Source organism: Drosophila tropicalis, unplaced genomic scaffold (genome assembly GCF_018151085.1).
Source record: "Drosophila tropicalis isolate 14030-0801.00 unplaced genomic scaffold, ASM1815108v1 contig_593, whole genome shotgun sequence".
NCBI lineage: Eukaryota > Metazoa > Arthropoda > Insecta > Diptera > Drosophilidae > Drosophila > Drosophila tropicalis.
In genome coordinates, this window is record NW_027173070.1 from 20602697 (window position 1) to 20614982 (window position 12286).

The following is a 12286-nucleotide window of genomic DNA, read 5'->3' on the forward strand; positions in this document are numbered from 1 at the left end:
CCCTGAGTAAAGCGATATTTTGACGATTGTGGGTCAAAAACCAATTGAAAATGAATATGAAACCTTTCTATTGGTGTGAAATTGAACCCCTTCGTCTAGGGCACTTGGAATTCGTTCTGGCAACAGCATTTCTTCCTTTTGCGTGCCACAATTCTTTTATTTTTATTGATTTGTTTTGGCTGCTGTACTGCTTTTGTGTGGTTATGTTTAATAGCCAATTGTTTCATACATATGTGGTGATGATGATGATGATGCTATATCAATTGATTTTTATTTACACATATTTTAAATTGAATATTATTAAATTGACTTTGGGAAAGATGCGCGTGCAAAAACAAAAAATTGGAAAACCTTGAAATAACATTTGGCGTGACTTTTTGATTGTTTGATTAAGATTTTTGGGGGCCTGACGCACGTAGAAAGACACTTATTGATCAAAAAATGTGTCCCCTTTACTTTATATGTATGAACAATTGTATATATACGAGTACGGGCCCCCCCCAAAGAAGCTTTTCACAACTTGCTTGGGGGGCTCGTCTTTCTATTTCATAATATTGTGTGCACAATAATAATGACACTCTACCCATGATAATCTAAAACGATTGTAGCCATGAATTGGCACAAACTTCCAAGTATGTATGTACATATTTAAAACAAAAGAGCCAAAAGCGATATGTATCTGCATTAATGGAAAGTTTTTTTTTTGAATCACGATTTTTGTCCGTCATTTGCCCTCGATCGAAATCAGCTTACGGATCAGTCCGTCGACAAAAAGTAAAAATGTGCAAATATTTTTGATGTGATATCTAAGGGAAGGTCGCACACGCCACAGGTACACAAGTAAAACTTGTTTTTGCCCCCTTCATTTAAAACCGAGTGCAATGAACTCTTTTTATCCATGATTAAGATTTGGGGTTGTAAAATGAAGTTGACTCAGCTCAGGCAATTCCTTGTGGGCGTTTCTATGGGGCTCATTTCAAGGTCATGCATATCAATCTCTAACTAGATAGTAATAGCCATTATCAATAATGACATTGCTGTTTGAAAGCTTTTTTAGAATACCGTTATGACGCAACTAACAAATAGCTTTAACGTAATTACTGTACCTAAACAACAATCTAACATTTTGCGAGCATTTCCTCTTTTTTTTTTTTTTTTTTTGCTATATTTAGAGCACCAACACTTTGAAAGGGTTTTGTCTGGCTGCCAGCATTTTGCACTAACAAAAAGAGACGAGCCCCCTAAAGAGTAGTTTCACGAGAGAGGGAGGGGGTGAGTGGGAGAGAGAGAGCGAGTGAAAAAAGAGAGAATAGTGCAACAAGCGCAGCCATCTGTATGCGCCTGCGCACGTATTACCAAAAATGCTGATGCAACTGCCATTTATTGCGTCAGACAAAGTAAAAAAAAAACCAAAAATTTCTCTCAACCCAAAAACAGAACTGAACTCACACACAAATGCTGCAAATCCTTACGTGGAAATTAATTTCAATTATTTCCCCAAAAAAAAAAACATTAAAAGCTCATTTATCTAATTGATGTTAAAGTCATAACGATAAAACACCAAAGAGGGAGAGAGACAGACCACAGAGAGAGCTAACAAAACCAGTTGACCTACGTGAGAGTCAGAGAGTAGACCAGAATATATGCCCCCAACTGCTCATACACACATACCAATGTAAACGATCGACAACTGTTGCGCTCGTACAAGCCAGAGAGAGAGAGAGACAGCGCGCGCTCTCTTGGTGTTTTTTTTTCTGCAGTTCTTTTGCTTGGCGCTTTGGCGAATTAAGCCAAAAATGCTAATTTTAGCAGTCACACGAAATGTTACATATACAAATGTACACACACACACATATGTATATTTATCTATACATATGTTTCATTAAAATTAACTCAAGCATGTGATGCCGACAATTCTTTTGTTCACGAGCCAACAATTTTGTAGATATATTTTATACAAATAAACATAAAGTATGTACGAAAATATTTATATGTATACATATATGTACATATACATAAGTATGCATAACTGTGTGTTTGTGTGAGTTTATGTATGCCGAAGTGATGACGTTGATGGAGCTCTTTTTGGCGAAACCAGACGAGCCTCCAACTCACACAAACACACACACATTTATGGGAAACGTTCTCAAAAACCAGCAAGACCACTACATACACACACACATATGCACATACATACATACATATTCCATATCTATACCGTCAATCCAAGCTACTTACAATTAGTCTTACAATTAGTTGGCCATTTTGGTAGTACAGTAATAACACACTTTAGAAAAAACACACACCAAATGAAATTGGTTTTAAAACTTGAAACATAAATTGAATAAGAACTTTTTATGCAAAATTTCGTTTTAACACACAACAAATTCGTCTTGAAGGGGTTTTCCCACTTTGAACACGGAAAAATTGGTTAAATTATGAATAAAAAACTGATCTCTTGGTAGTGTAAAGTTTTCCCAAAACGATTTTTAAGAAATTAACAAATCTTTCACTGATCATTGGAAGGTTAAAGTTTCAGAAACAGAACTTGGTCAATAGCCAAAACGTTAAAACTATAGCAATGCTCTCTTTTTCTAATAAAAATCGTCAGCTTTCAATATTAAGTTTCAATTTCCATTCAATCCAATAATTATAATTATAATGGGTTTTTTAGTTCGAGTATCAGAGAACTTGAAAAATTATGTTTCAAGGAAAGCAGATTATTTCGACAATTGGCTTGTCTTAAGAAGGCTTAACAAAAAGTCTTTAAAAGATATAAAACATACAGACTTACAGAGTACACCCATACCTCGCTTTGCGTCGGGGATACGTTCCAAAAAAATGCGACGCAAGTCGAAACAACGCAAAGTGAATTATGATTTTCTATAGCAAGCCATGTAAAAATCGAAGATAGGTTCCAGGGTTACGAAAATACATACATTTTAAAACTAAAATTTAACAAATTAACATTTAAAAAACAAACAAAATCTCATATCATTTTATTTCATATTATGCATATAAAAAACAAGAAGAAATTAATTCAATTAAAACAAAATGAATAATTCAATTATTCAATAATTTAAATAAAATTACAATTAATCACTATCTGATAAGTCTTCAGTGTCTGTTGTCGTACGTCGGCTTTCTTTAAAAAAAAAATTGGTCCAGTGTTGTCTGACCAGCTTTTTTTTTTTGCATAAAATACAATTCCTTATAGCAATTAATATTCGCAGCTACCGCCTGGGACACTTTAAGGCTCCTTTCGCTGTCAGGATCATTTTTTAAGAAAATCTCCATGCCTTCGTCAATCAAAGATATCGCTTTGGAAATTTGTTTGGAAGTTAAGTTCTGTTGCTTGGATATCTCTAAATGGTCACGGTCATAGTCATCTTCTTCATTAGCAATTTCCAATTCCAATTGCAAAAGTTCTTCATTAGAAAACTCTTGGTTGTGCGATGTTAGCAATTCATTTATATCAGCCTCCTCCATACCTTCAAAATTAGACTGTTTGGCAAAATTTGAAAGTTCATGACAAACAGCTGTTGTATCATCAACTTCGGTAGTGCATTTTTGGTGAACACATTCAGGCCATATTTTGCGCCAAACACCATTCATGCAAGATGGTTTAATCTCCTGCCACGAATCAGATATAATTTCTATGGCTTTCATAATGTTGAAATTTTTCCAAAATTGTAGCATGGTAGGTTTACCTTCTCCATCAGTCTCACTTATAAGAAGCTTAAAGGTCCGTCGAAGGTAATAGCTTTTAAAAGTCGATATAACTCCCTGATCCATCGGCTGAATAACTGACGTAGTATTAGCTGGTAGAAATACAAATTTCACGTTTTCTGACAACTCATCTACGTAAATTGGGTGGCCAGGAGCATTATCTACTAGAATCAAAGCCTTGAAGTTTAAATTTTCCTTCTCACAATAAGCTTTAATTTCTGGAATAGCACACATTGAAACCCAGTTTTTAAATAAAAATGCTGTCATCCATGCTTTTTTGTTTGATCGCCAGTGGGCAGGAAGGAGATCTTTTGAATAACCTTTCATAGCTCTTGGATTTTCTGATTGGTAAATAAGAAATGGTTTAAATTTGAAATCACCATTTGCATTTCCACCAAGAAGAAGAGTCAGTCTATCCTTGCTAGCTTTAAATCCGGGCGCAGATTTTTCTGTTTTAGATATGTAGGTTCTCTGAGGTAGACGTTTCCAAAATAATCCTGTCTCGTCAACATTAAAAACTTGTTTCGGTTCATAGCCGCCCTCACGGATTAAAGCTTTTAGCTCTGCTGGGTAGAGTTCTGCAGCAGTTACATCAGCGCTAGCTGCTTCGCCTTTAAAAGCAATGTTGTGCAGATTTGCTCGAACCTTGAATCTTTCAAACTTCAAAAGTTTCATTATCGTGGGCGGTACTATCACTAGCATCATCGTTGGATACGGTTTGACTTTTAATATCATCAAATAAGCTTTTTGCTTTCGTCTGAATTACCATTTTACTTAATGGTATTCTTTGCGCAACTTGATTCTCAATCCAAATTGAAAGCAAGGATTCCATTTTAATCATCAAAGAACTCCTTGTACGGATCATCGTTTTAGCATCTAATGATGTTACAGATTTTGCAGCCTCTCTTATTTTATCTCCATCTCGATCTTTAATAGTTCTGAGCAGCCAGGCCAAGAGCCTTTGCTATCTCCACAGCCTTCTCGACCTTATTAAATCGCCGCAGAATATCTAGTTTTGTCTCCAAACTGATAGCTTTCTTTTTATTTTTGGTAATTCCACCAGCATTATCCTTTCCACTCATTTAACTAAAAAATAATTTTGTGTAACAAAATAATATAACTCTGCCAATAAAGAAATTGAAAAATTATTTACCTTTTTTTATATGTGATCAGAAATAACACGAAAAAACTTATTGATCTATTTTAAAGAGCACAACTCACTAATTGAAACGCGATATTCTACATAAAAGGTGGGCAAGCAAATGGCAAAGTGAGTCGAAGCAAATCAAAGGGGAATTCCCCTGTTTTGATACACAGCGCGCGCAGTTAGCAACAAAAGTGTTGCCACCTTTTGGAAAAAAAAGGTATTAAAAAAGAAACGAACGTTTCCTGAGCAACGCAACATCGAAAATCTAACGACGCACAATGAAAATTAGTGCTAATTGATCAGCGACGCAACTTCGAAAAAACGCAAACCGAAACGACGCAAAGCGAGGTATGGGTGTATTTAAAAACTTGTAATCCCATCAATAATTCCGGATGTCCTAGAAACGCCCCTATGCGAAAGTCCAGTCTGCCAACAGTGATAAAGCATAGGTATCTGGGAGCTCATCTACTGAACTCTCTTTAGAACTATCTACCAACACTTGTCTTTTGCCAGAAAAAACGCATATCCTGACAGATATTCTACTATAGAGTAGAATATAGATTCTACACAATTCAACACTAGGTCTATGTGGGACTCCGATTGGATGCTCACTGGCTATACAAAACCCAAGAAAAAGGTCTTGAAGGACTCACTTTAGCAGAAGGTACCTTGGATAATATAGATTTTCACATTATACTTGATAGAAGTGTCAACCACAATGGTGTATTACTGTATTCCGAAACTCAAGCTAATCGTAGAGAATAGCAAAAGGTTTTTCTGTGACGAACACTCGGAATGTGGTATTTATTGGCGCAGTGTTTCGTACTTTAAACTTTGCAACCGCAACAGCTAATAAGACGAAAATAAAAAACAAAGAATTGTTAACTAAAAAAATCAAAGAAAAGCTCTTGAAGCTTTAAGATTTTAAAGTGATCGTTTTATTTTTTGTTTTGTGTTTTATTTTTGCAAATGGACTTTACTTTTGGTTGTGTTTCTATTTTTTACACTATATTTATACCACACGTGCTTTCGTTCAGTTGACGCGGGGGTGGGGCAATATACAGGTCGCTTGGTAATTATGGCTAAAATGGCAAAACCAGTGCCCTTCACTCAAGGTCAAAGACGTCTCTCTCGCCCTCTCTTTCTCTCTGTATCGTTCTCTGACCAGTTCAAAGTTATTCTTCCCGCTTCTCTAGTATGTAGCGATGCATGTATTAAAAGCTCTTTAGTTTTCAATGTCTACATTTACTAATTAGTCATACATACATACATACATATGTAAATATGTGTGTACAATTTACTTAATAAAAAACGAAATGAATATATTAACATATTTAGACGGTGTCTGGTTTTTGGCTTTTGTATTCCAGACACAAACGATCGAGAGTGAGTTGAGAAATGAGAAATTGTATATAGACAGACTCTGTAGGAACTATGAACTATTGTATCATCTACTGAGTGACGTACGAGAACTTAGAAGTCTTTAAAATTTCAGAGTGACTCGGTGCTTTTCGAATTTAACAAATATTTTACTCAAATGTTTGTAAATACATATGCTAATTGGTCTTTTAGGTTCTAAAAAGTAAGTGGATATAAATAGATTTGATGAAATTTATCATAATAGAGAGCTGCCCGAACATTTTAATAGTTCTTTAAAGGTTTTTTTATTTATGAAAGTGAAATATATAGAGTTTGAAATGTAATATCTTATTAAATAGTATTTTTATGATTTTCATGAATTAGATTATGTTGCTAGCATTTGGAACATTGTTTTATCAGAACTGATAACAGAACAATGATAAGTATCTCTTAACACTGATAAAGTACCATAAAAAAGTAAGACTAAGTATGAATAAAGATATGACTCTAAAATAGGTCAAATCTGATCATATACAATGTGTTATTTATGAGCAGAAAATCAGCTGATTTATAGACTATTTTATTCAGAAATAGGATTCGAAAAAGATTCGTACATTCGTGCATGATCAGAACTTTTAGAATTGTTAGGTGGTAATGTACCTGGTAGCAAATTTTTCATTAATTCATATTTGAGGTCAGTTTTCTTTTAACATTAAACTTTAATTGATATTTATATGATGTTGTATAGTTTTATACTAATAAGTGATTCTAATCATAACTTTATCAGTTTTATTGTGGAACTTCTTTTAAGTGAATTTAACTTTAAGACCCAAATAATGTGTTGTATTTGCATTTTTTGGGATAGTTAGAAAATTTTGTGACTTTTCAGAAGCTGGAAAATCTGGATTTCAAATTTTAAAAACTTAATACTGCCAAAAATGCTGTCCCCTTTGTTAAATTATAAAACATAATCAAATAAAGATAAATTTAAAGAAAAAATCTTTGAATTTTGAATAATTTTACAGTCTTGGGTGGTATTTAATGTGAATTTGGTTTCAAAATACAAAAGATTTGAAAGATGTAGTGTCTTAGCAGATGATGATTGAACCGTTGAACCCATGAACCCTTCTACGGCTTTGCTTTTTGATTGTACTTTTGCTAATGCCATGTTTTATATGTTTTTCATCGAAGTCTGGACAGATTTTAAATATACCTAACAACAACAAAATATATATTTAATTTTCAAAATATAAAAACATACATATAAGTGTGTGTACACAGAATTTTCGCAGTCGTAAATCCGCTCTCACTGTGTAGTAAATAGAATGCGTACATTCAATTATTAGAGACACTTCAGTTGAGTGACACTTCAGATGAGTTAAATATAGATTTTGGATGGAAATTCACCACAGAATTTCGCTATTTTTAATTTAAGACGACTTACTAAGACAATAATGTAAAAGAAATACATTTAGTTAAATTTTATGTATTTTACAATATTATTAATATTATTTTGAAGCAATTTTTCATCAATTAGTTATTATTATAGCCTAGAGAGGAATTTATTTTTCTTGTTTGGTAAATTAATGTACCTAATAGTAGATTTTGGCTTTATGTACCTAATAGTAGATAAAGCCAAAAATCTGTCTAGAAATATAAATGAATGCACTCAACCATGTGGGAAAAACAAAAACATTTGTTTATTTGTTTTTATTATTATTAATGTTTTCTTTTCGTAATAATGTTTACAAAATAATTAAAATATTTTTTCATACCGAGACGTGCAAAAATGTTTTGTAAATTCAAAAATACAATTTTTGCCAATTTCTTTTGTTAGCCACGTGGCAGGGAGCAAAAAAAGCATTTTAGGATATTCATGGCAATTGGCGCAAAGGTAGAACATAGCCTCGGTGGCGCAGTTGGCAGCGCGTAAGTCTCATAATCTTAAGGTCGTGAGTTCGAGCCTCACCCGGGGCATGTAGATTTTTTTTGGCTAAAATAATGATTTTTTTTTTTTTTTGCATCTTACTATCAGCTTTTTTATTCAATTAGAAATGCTAGCACTAGCAGCAGCAAAATGTCATATTAAATAACAATGTCGTGCAACTAACTAACTTCAAGCGGCACTCGTCAACAGTTGCCAACTGGCTTATTACGATTACATTTATTTTATTTTATGGGCCACTTTTGTTGTAACATTAAATCAGTTGTTACCTTTATAATGTGCAATTACCTACCTGGAGAGAGGTGTGTGTGTGTGTGTGTTGTGGGGGCAAAATTTGTTATTACAAATGACATTCACACTGGTTCCCACTCCACATCTGCCTTAGCTCCCAATGGCAAAACAAATATTGCGCATTCGTCTGGATGATGATGATATTTCCCCATGGATAAATAAATGCTAAAAACCGTGTGGAGAAGTGCTTCAACAAGTCAATATTTGTCCACAACCAAATCAGGTGAACGAATGTCATAGAGGGCTTTGGATAGTTTACGCGTCCTAATTAAAACTAGTTAAAACGACTTCTTTTCTGCTTCAGAGAAGCCGCCCTTTATATATCCTTGAAAATCTCAAAGAATTTAATACATTTAAAGAGCAAACAAAGTAAATTTACTATACAGAAAACAGGAAGACCATTCGACTAAAGTAATATTGGATTTCCAATGAGTGAGTGAGTAAATATGTGCAACTCTCTTTAATGAATGAGTGATTTGGGGTCTCTCAACTTAATATATTTTTACTTACTTCTTTAATTGTTGCCCTCTTTGCCTTTTTTGGAGTCCCTGAAAGAATCGAGGGTTAGAGTCCCTAGAAAGAGAGAGGTAAAAAAGGGCAAGTGTGACTTAAAATATCGAGAAGTTCGCCTTAAACTTTGTAGTGTTCTGTCAATTCTTTCACCAATGAACCCAACAAAACCAAAAAAAAAAAGGATTAAAGAAGATTGATAATTGATTGATTGAATTTGCTGCTCTGGGTGATACCCAATTTCTCTCGAAATCTAGAAGATAATGCGTGGGCTGTCCATCTCCTAGTAGAGAAATAAATAATAATTGTTCTCAATAGTTCAGAATAGTAAGTTTTATTATGGAATAGAGCAAAATTAGCCAATAAATTTGCCAATTAAAATGTTATCCTTAACATTTGAATGACTCAACAGTAATAGAAATTCCTTGATCACATGGCCTCGGTGGCGCAGTTGGCAGCGCGTAAGTCTCATAATCTTAAGGTCGTGAGTTCGAGCCTCACCCGGGGCATGTAAATTTTTTTCCCAAAATTTTGATTTCAACTTTTTATGTCGATAACTTATTGGAAAGGCTTTAGAGAATCGAAATGTTTTCTTAAATCAGACAAAACCTAAAAGGCAATATCAAAGATAAATGTAAAAGTTTAATCATACATCCAAAAATCTTATCTTATTGTTAAACAAATTCGCAGAATCGAGGCTCACACCATGCAAAAGTTCGGGGAACTTCCCAAGAACCTTCGCCTTATCTAATGACCAAAAAACCTCTTTTATAGGGTATACTGATACTTTTATTATATTCCACTTAAATTATGCACAAGTATGGACTCTTATTTCAGCTTATCTCTTTATCGTCTGCCAGTTGTTAAAGTTTAGTTTTGTTTTGCATAATGTGACATATAATGTGATAGCTTTTAAGTGAATTTTGCACGTGTAAAGTGTGCCAAAAAGAAGCAACTAAAGTGCAAAACAATTGAAGCACGGTCAGCGGGATGTAAGGGGGGGGATATCAGTTTACATGTCTTGCACAGATAAAGAACCAATTTTCGAGAATCAACATTTGTATGGAGTAAATATGCAGTGAATCGAGACTTCTGAGAGTGCAGAGATCTCTTTTGTTGTATGTATGTATATATCTAGATGCCTCTTGCCTTGGATTGTTTATGGACCTACATCGCGTGCATTGTGTGTCTCGTGAAGTCCTAAATTTAGCACAAGTGGAAATTTTTCATTCATGGAAAATTCCCAGGGACCCCATACTCACACACACACACGCACACCCAGAACCTGTGTGTGTTCATGCAGAAGTGCAAACATTTAAAAGGCGAAACCGAAACAAATTGAAATTTTCCATTCATTTGCGCCTGATCAGGCGCCTTTTCAACGACCGTGTGCCAGCCTGCAATTGGGGAGCTTCTCGATCATCGTCTTCCACTCTCTGCTCTCTCTCTCTCTCTCTCTCTCTTGGTCTTGTGATCGTTGACTCACACGCATTCGTTCTCTCTCTCTCACTCATTCTCCCTATCGTTCTCTTATTGAATTGATTTGTTGAGTAAACCGAATCAATTTCAAATTAACCAGACACAACGCTCACCAATTGCTCCTCTAGAATATGCCAGAGTAGCTCGGACTGCGGAATGATACACTATATTCTCGTGATCGTCCATAAATTCCACTTGGCTTTTTTGGACTTTTTTTTTTTTATACATATATGTAAACCAAAGCCGATCAGGAGTGGAGGCAAAGAAATTTATATACATACGTACATATGTACTTGGAATCGTGTATAATTAGTAATGAGACATCTATATATACATACGTATGTTCAAATAGTTTCTTTAAAGATATTTCTCTAGCTTCAAAACAAAAATATCGATAAATATTGAAACCGCATTGGTTTATTACGTTCTTAACAATACCTCAATCTAATAGCAAATCTTTAATTAAGTTTTCTATTAGGTTTTAAGTTCAAAAATTCATTTTTTGGAAATCCTTTCCTGGAAATCATAGAATGATGTTGATTTCCATATGATTTTTTCTAGAAAATGTTTGCTAAAAATTTCCTAATTAATAGTTTCTTTAAAGATAAAGAGCTAACGTTTTATTAAAAGCTTAAACCATTAATTTATATCTGTTTAGATTACGACCTATTTAAAATTTAAATCAAAACATTGCAATTTAGCAGGCTAAAGGTAAAATCTTCCAATAGAAGATTATTCCAAAGGCAACACACAAAAAGGTGATTAATTTTTAGTTTCGGAAAATTCAAATGTATTATATAGATAAAGTTGTGAAAAGGTTAAATATAGGAAATGACTTAAAACGAAGTTCATTCAAAAAGTTTACCACTTTTTTTATATATTCCTCATAACATTTATGATGAGTAAAATCAGTTATTCTTTATATATTTCTCATGAAAGAAGTAATTACAATGTGAAAATCAGAAGTAACGGAAAGTTACGATTGTAATGTAAGATTTATTTTTGAATATTTAAAAGAATTTACTGGGATTTTTCATGATATTTATTTGGCACAAAGGAACTTGTGGAAAAAATTACCCTTTAAAAAACGATTATTTAAGGCAAATTTTTCTTAGTTTCTGTTTTTTTTTTTTTTTTTAAACTTTTCTCTGTACTTTGCAATCGATGATCACTCTTTTATAGAATGATCTCCATTGGAATTGTTTTATTTGTTGTGTTGTCTAAATATGGCTATTTTGATCGAAGTATCGGAAGTGTTCTTCTGTTAATTTTTCTCTAAATACGTCAATGTACAATAGAAAATGTGTACTCGATTCAAGTTCTTCACTTTGCAAGGGTGAAATTAACAGCAAGTCACTAACAATCACACCTTTTGGCACCGTTTTATATATTTGGGTCACATGTGTGACTTTTGACAATGAATGACACAAGTGCAAAATGTACCTACTTTTTTTTTTGGCGGTGTCAACTGATCGATCGATTAGTTCGATTATTTCGGATTAAGACGAATGAACATTTCCGTTTGAGATATGTGAGATAGTGCATTCGAGACTCTTTGTTGACGTTTTGTTTAACTCTTTCATTTGGTGTTGCCGAAGATGCATTTAAGAGCACAACAATTAGTTGGGGTCTGATGTTGGTGTGAGTACGGTGAGCAGAGCCTCAGCTGCTTTTGGGGGCACGTTCGTAATGATCGTTGGCAGCTGTGTGAATAGCCAGGCCCCCGTGCATGACGTCACGTAGCGACACAACTCGCTTCTGTCTGTGGGTGAGTGTGTGGCGAATCATGCAACGTGTTATGAGTCGCATGGGACATGTGATCGATA

General features: G+C 34.1%; 1 protein-coding gene and 2 non-coding genes across 3 annotated transcripts in view; all 3 read left to right on the forward strand.

Annotated features, from left to right (window-relative positions):
- Positions 1 to 12286, forward strand: part of Roc2 (Regulator of cullins 2) — a 30382-nt gene that overhangs the window by 11928 nt on the left and 6168 nt on the right. The window lies entirely within an intron of this gene.
- On the forward strand, positions 8140 to 8212 carry TRNAM-CAU (transfer RNA methionine (anticodon CAU)). The gene has a single exon. It is a non-coding gene; the product is annotated as a tRNA-Met (tRNA).
- Positions 9418 to 9490, forward strand: TRNAM-CAU (transfer RNA methionine (anticodon CAU)). The gene has a single exon. It is a non-coding gene; the product is annotated as a tRNA-Met (tRNA).